Consider the following 6,001-nt stretch of genomic DNA (forward strand, 5'->3'; position numbering starts at 1 on the left):
AAAGGCAATTTACATACAGGAAGGGAGCAAGTTGCAAAGTTCAACACTGGGCCATTTATTCCCTCCATTGCAACATCACCCAGAAAATTATAGTCATCAGCATCCTGAGTTTATTATACCCCCAGCAAGCCACACAAAAAAATGTAACTTGACTGATTATCATCACAAATCAGTCCAGAAAATCAAACACATGCGTGTAGGGTTCATTTTCACAAAGAAGCTCTGCCGCTCCAGCAGGCATTCCAAGAAGACCTTGGAATTTACGTTAGAAGGCTCTGCGTGGAATAGAGAAGAGGCACAACCATATGATTTGTGGTTGGAACAGAAAAGGACCGTCTGATGTGTTCCCTCCTCTCCCTGCCCTAACGTTCAGCGGTTGGAGACGTATGGTCTGCAAAACTTATCATTTAACGGAGAGAATCAAGTTGTTGAGACTGGCTTCTCTTCCAACCGGATACCTGGTGGGTGGAGCAGGCGCCCCCTGTTCTGTCCCAGCAACCTACTAAGACTTCCGAACAGGAAGGTGACACACGGCGGCGGGTGTATGGGGTAGTGAGGAGGTAGGCTAGGGAACTGTGAGTGACGCAAGCCTGTTAACTCTGCACAGGCTTTAGGTTGCCCTGTGGCCGCTATTCAAACGCTTGATCTGTTTCTTCCTTCCCGTCGCCAACATCTTTCTTTGGTTCAGATTGTCCTTGTAACTGGAGGAATCCGTCCCCTTCCCTCTTACTTCCTGGTGGCGAAGTGGCCAGAGTTGCATCACAAAACTCTGCTTGTAAATGCAACCTAGAGGGCGATCGCGTTCTCTGGGAGAACCACTCCGGAATGCGTGATGACCCCCGCCCCCCCCTTCTCTCCTGAGGTTTAGCCGGTTCCAGATAATTTCTCTACAACACCTTGTGCAGCCCTAGAAAATACAGACGCCTTGATATGGGATAGGTTAATTGCCTCTTCACTCCCCCAAGCCTGTCCTCTCACATTCAGGCCTCATACTGGGCAAGCTGCAATCAAAACTCTCATATGGAAATGATTCATCAAGATGGAAAGTTTGCACTGAAACAAAACGTTTTCTAGTGCATGTGTATTTTAATACTTCAGAAAATCACTTTAGCTCTTCTACTTTATTTTTCCTTAATGATGGACTGTAAAAACTAAAACCTGAAACTTTTACTAAGATATGACCCTTTTCATTTCATTTAAAGGTTCAGAAAAGAAATTACTGGTATTTCTCAACATATTAAAGGACATATTTTGAAAAACATTTTTATAAGGACTTAACTATATCCCCACTTGGACTATTTCTTAACTGTGTCAGCTGTGTTAGCCTTCCTTCCCTAGATATGATACCAGATTAGTAACAGGCCACTATAATTATTTTGTATAGCTCAAAGTGTCATAAATTCTAGAACAATACTGTGCAGTTTAGTTTCCCATACTTATTGATTCATCAGTTGGTGCTTATAGAATTCTTTCCCTGGAGCATCACCAAAAAACTACACAGAAATGCCAGAAAACATAATTATTACCCTAGAGAGCAACTAAATGGATCTGTTTTTGTTGAAGTTTGTCACCAAGTGCATATTTTTTTTACAGTGTTCATCAAACAGAAAATGATGACAGATGAGTTTATTCAGGATAGCCTATTATAGAAAAGTAACTAGCACTGGTAATTAAATAAAATAGCTACTTATAGAACACAGGCTCTATAGTGATTATTACCTTCCGTATTCATAATTGTCAAAGTTGACATGCAAATGGAGATAAGAATGTGATACAGTAGGTAACTGAGAGAAGAACATGTTATCTAGAATAATAGTGTTCGGAGTTATTTAAATCCCACAAAACTATATGCTTTCTATACGTAGGGCTTATTTATATTTTCTAAGACAGTAGTTTTGGAAAAACAAGACTATACACATCAGAATCTTGGAATTGGGGTGACCGGTTAGCTCAGTTGGTTAGAGCATGGTGCTGATAACACCAAGGTTGCCGGTTCAATCCTTGCATAGGCCACTGTGAGCTGCACCCTCCCTAAAAGAGTCAACTGTGCCATTGTAGCATGAAAGTACTGTGTAGCCAATGACCATGGCTGCTCCCCAATAAAATAAAATAAAATAAAATAAAATAAAATAAAATAAAAAAATCTTGGAATAGGGTTTTGTTAAACACGGTGCACATAGCTGTCTGGCATGCAGACCTTACATTGTTTTTCCTAACTCCATTTTTAAACTATTTTTAGAAATTATTTTTTTTTCTGAGTTGGGCAGATGATAGGCAAAATTGTGATGTAACAAAACTTGCTTTTAGGATGGAATTTATCTTCTTACACCCCTTTTTTGTCACTTTAGTTGACTCCAGTGCCTTTCCCACTTCCCACCCAGGGCACTGGCACACTGTGTGGCCCCCCCCACTCTTAACTGTTGCCTCTCACCATTCTTCCCACTAATGCCATCTGCCTCAAAACCCCACACTCAGCTAATCACCACTGGAGACACTGACTGGATCCACCCTTCCTCCTTTCCTTCCTTTCTTCCTTCCTTCCTTCCTTCCTTCCTTCCTTCCTTCCTCCTTCCTCCCTTCTTCCCTCCCTCCCTCCTTCTCACCTGCCTTCCCTCCCTCCTCTTCTTCCTTCCTCCTTTCCATTCATTCATACAAGCATTTAACAAGCACTTTTTAAGTATAAATATTAGGGTCAAGAGACACAAATGTGAGTAGTCCAGTTATCTCACTTCACAGAAGCTCTCGTTCTAAGTGGGGACACATGCACATAAACTATGTGTATTTATGTGTATGTGTCCACAACAAGTATTAAAACAGAAGTCTAAGCAATCAGCCAGGGCAGAACAGAGGAATTTTCTACTGGGGAGAAGCAGCATGCAGGGACTTGTTGAAGAAAGTCTCCACAACGAAATTATATTTGGGCTGATCCTGAAAGGACCAGCTTGGTACAAAAGAGGAAAGTTGATCTGAGTGGAGCAATAGCATGTGCACCACCCTCTAAGGGGCTGTACGGCATCTGTGGGTAATTTGGAAATATGCTCTTTACTCAGACCTTACACACAAGCAAAATGTATATGGCCATGTTGCTATTATTGCTATTATTATTGTAAGTTTTCTTACAGCACTTTCAAGTGAAATTAAAAAGATTTTAGCTGGCGCAAATATGCCTCTCCATCTCACTGCCCCTCCTTCCCCCATAACTACTGAACTAATAATGTCTTAAAAATATATCTATCTGAAGGACTGACGATTATTAGCCTGCATGGGCACCTCTGTGTCTGGTACCGTTCTAGTCATGGTTGCAGTTCATTCATCCATTCATCAACAGATTCTTCTAGAACTATGCATCAGACATTGGGCTAGATGCAGGAGATACAGTGATAAACATGAGCTCACAGGATGAGGGGTAGTTGGGGAATTGCCTGTAAAGGTAGACTGAACCCTAGCATCAAGTGATCTAAAAACCACCAAGGAAAATCCCTCCACCAAGACTTTTAAAGTGACGCATTCTAATGTGCTTTGGAGAGTTAATTCAACCCAAAATGTGATAAATAACTATTAATCCTTTATTAAATTCTATTAAGGGTATTTGCTTTTTTTCCCCCACTACCCCTATCCTGTTAAAAATGAGCAAATTTACATACATAAACATATGAGGGAGTGTTGGAAGTGGAATGGGGGAATTTATGTATTATAGTTGGAAGATGGATGAAAGTTTAGACAAGCATAGTTATGGTCTAGCACAGGGATTAGCAATCTTTCCAGGGGGTAGGGGTGCGGTAACACCAATGTTCTATATCTATCCCTTCTAGGAAGTTAGGCCACAGCAAAGTGGGCAGGGTGGGTGGGGACATGGTTTTGTAGTAAATTTTCTATCTCAATCTGGGGATAAATTAAAGAAGGAAGGCCAATGACATCACTTGATGTGGGTGGCATGGGAATCTAGCTAGCGACAAATCAATAGGTCTGTGAGGGCTGAAAACTCACCTTATCCCCATCGTCGGAATGTCGTCAATGCTTGATGTAGCATAATCAAACGAACAATAAATAAAAATATAACTGTCAACTAGAATACAATATGAAGGGCAAGGAACAGCACATATTTGACAGCTTTATGTTTGGATCTCAGGATTGACTGGAAAACGACATCTAGGGAACTTTCTACATGATTATGAAAAATAATACATCAGCAAGTTGGAAAAAATTTGAAGTAAAAATTCAGTATTATTGGTGACTTTCTAAACACAAGAGAACTATGGCCTTCCTGAAAGCTTTATACATTATTGACATAACTTTAGTGTTAGGCGGTTATTGCTAAGCATTTATTTATTATTAGGCATTTGCATTTTAAAAGGTCTTTCAGCTCAATTCAAAACAATTACTTTGCAATGACAAAACAGCTGATGCTGTGGCAAGGAAAGCCAGAGAGCTTTGGGGCTGAGGAGCCTCTCCCTTCACTCCGTCCAGGGTGAACCCACGTGCGACCTCCACGGAGACAGTATAAAGGGTTCCCTTTCACCCCCACTTGATTTACAAAGTGCCAATAGCAAATAAGGAGCCTGGATTTCTGGCAGACATCTGTGCCAAACTAAAGTGAAACCTGAAAGCTTCGAATGGCTCAGTGTAAACCTTTCCCCTCACCTCTCCCATTTCTGACCCTATCATCCACCTAGGGAGAAGCACCAGAAGCTCAGGCCACCCCTACGGACTGTTTCCTATAAACACTGCCTACAGATTGCAGCAACAAAATAAAATAACTATACTAGTAGTAACCAGTACTGGGAAAACCGGGACAGGTCAGGATGGTGGGCAGAAGTCAATTGGCATTATTTTCATGTGAAGCAGTTTAGGGTGCTTCTTTTCTACTTCAACCCTGAATATCAGCTACATAAATGTTTATGGCACCCCCTACAGCAAGCTCAGGAGTGTCAGTAACAGGCTGAAGGCACTCTTTAGTCGGCTACAACTGAGGCTCATTACCTGTGAGACATAGACAAGCTATTCTCTAAACCTTCATCTGTTCAGCTCTATCATGGAGATACTACTACTTAATATAAATTGTGAACAATAGTTGAAATAAAGAATTTAGTAAGGGCCACGCTCAAGATGGAATCTCCCATAGGAAATATATCTATGTTCCTTAAGGCCACCATACACATATCATCACTACAAACAGAATGCATCATCCAACACAAAGGGCTCCCCCAAGGCAAAATAGCAATGGTATGTGCTGTGTTTAAAGTGCATAAACAGTACAGGCCATTTAATCTGCTGGGCAGGGGGTAGGCCAAGCAAGGATAAACCTTTGCTCTTCAAACTTCCTACTCCTCCCTTGGTCTCCCCACAGACAACGCTCTAGAATGGGCTGTATCAAAGAACTAAACGCCATGATAACAGAATAAATAGTTGTTTACCATGTGTTTGCAGTAAAGGCTTAAGTTTGAGGTGAAAAAGCAGAAAGAGAGAGAGACAAAAGCGAGCCCAAAGGAATTTTCGATTGCTCATGGTGGATGGGAAACAACAGAACGTGCATGTGGGCCTATTGAAAGGGCGGACTCATTGAAAGAGGGTCAGAGAAGGCCAGCTAGCACAGATGACTTGTCTAGGTCATTCAGCTTACCCTTCAGTCAGGGAAAGAGGAGCAAGCTCCAAATGATCATGGCCTGTTCCTTTTCGTCGTTCAGACCTCTACTGAGCCCCTCTTTTGTGTCAGGCACTGTGCCACACCTTGGATCCAAGAAGGATACCTAAGATGGGCAGCATTGCTGCACTCGGGGAGGGCATGGTCTATATTTATTTTGTTAAATTGAACAGCACTTTCCCCAAAGGAAAGGTAAGCGTACAGATAGTTACTTCTCCTAAGACCCAATTATGCCTCAACGCCATTAGAGCACAGCCTTGGGTATGTTTAACCATTTAGAATATTCACTTTTTCAAATGAGGAATGAGCCGGAGCTGAGTCCTCCCGCGGTTCAGCGATATCTGGGACAGGACATCTAAA

The sequence above is a fragment of the Hipposideros armiger genome, unplaced genomic scaffold (genome assembly GCF_001890085.2).
Source record: "Hipposideros armiger isolate ML-2016 unplaced genomic scaffold, ASM189008v1 scaffold_600, whole genome shotgun sequence".
Taxonomy (NCBI): Eukaryota; Metazoa; Chordata; class Mammalia; order Chiroptera; family Hipposideridae; genus Hipposideros; species Hipposideros armiger.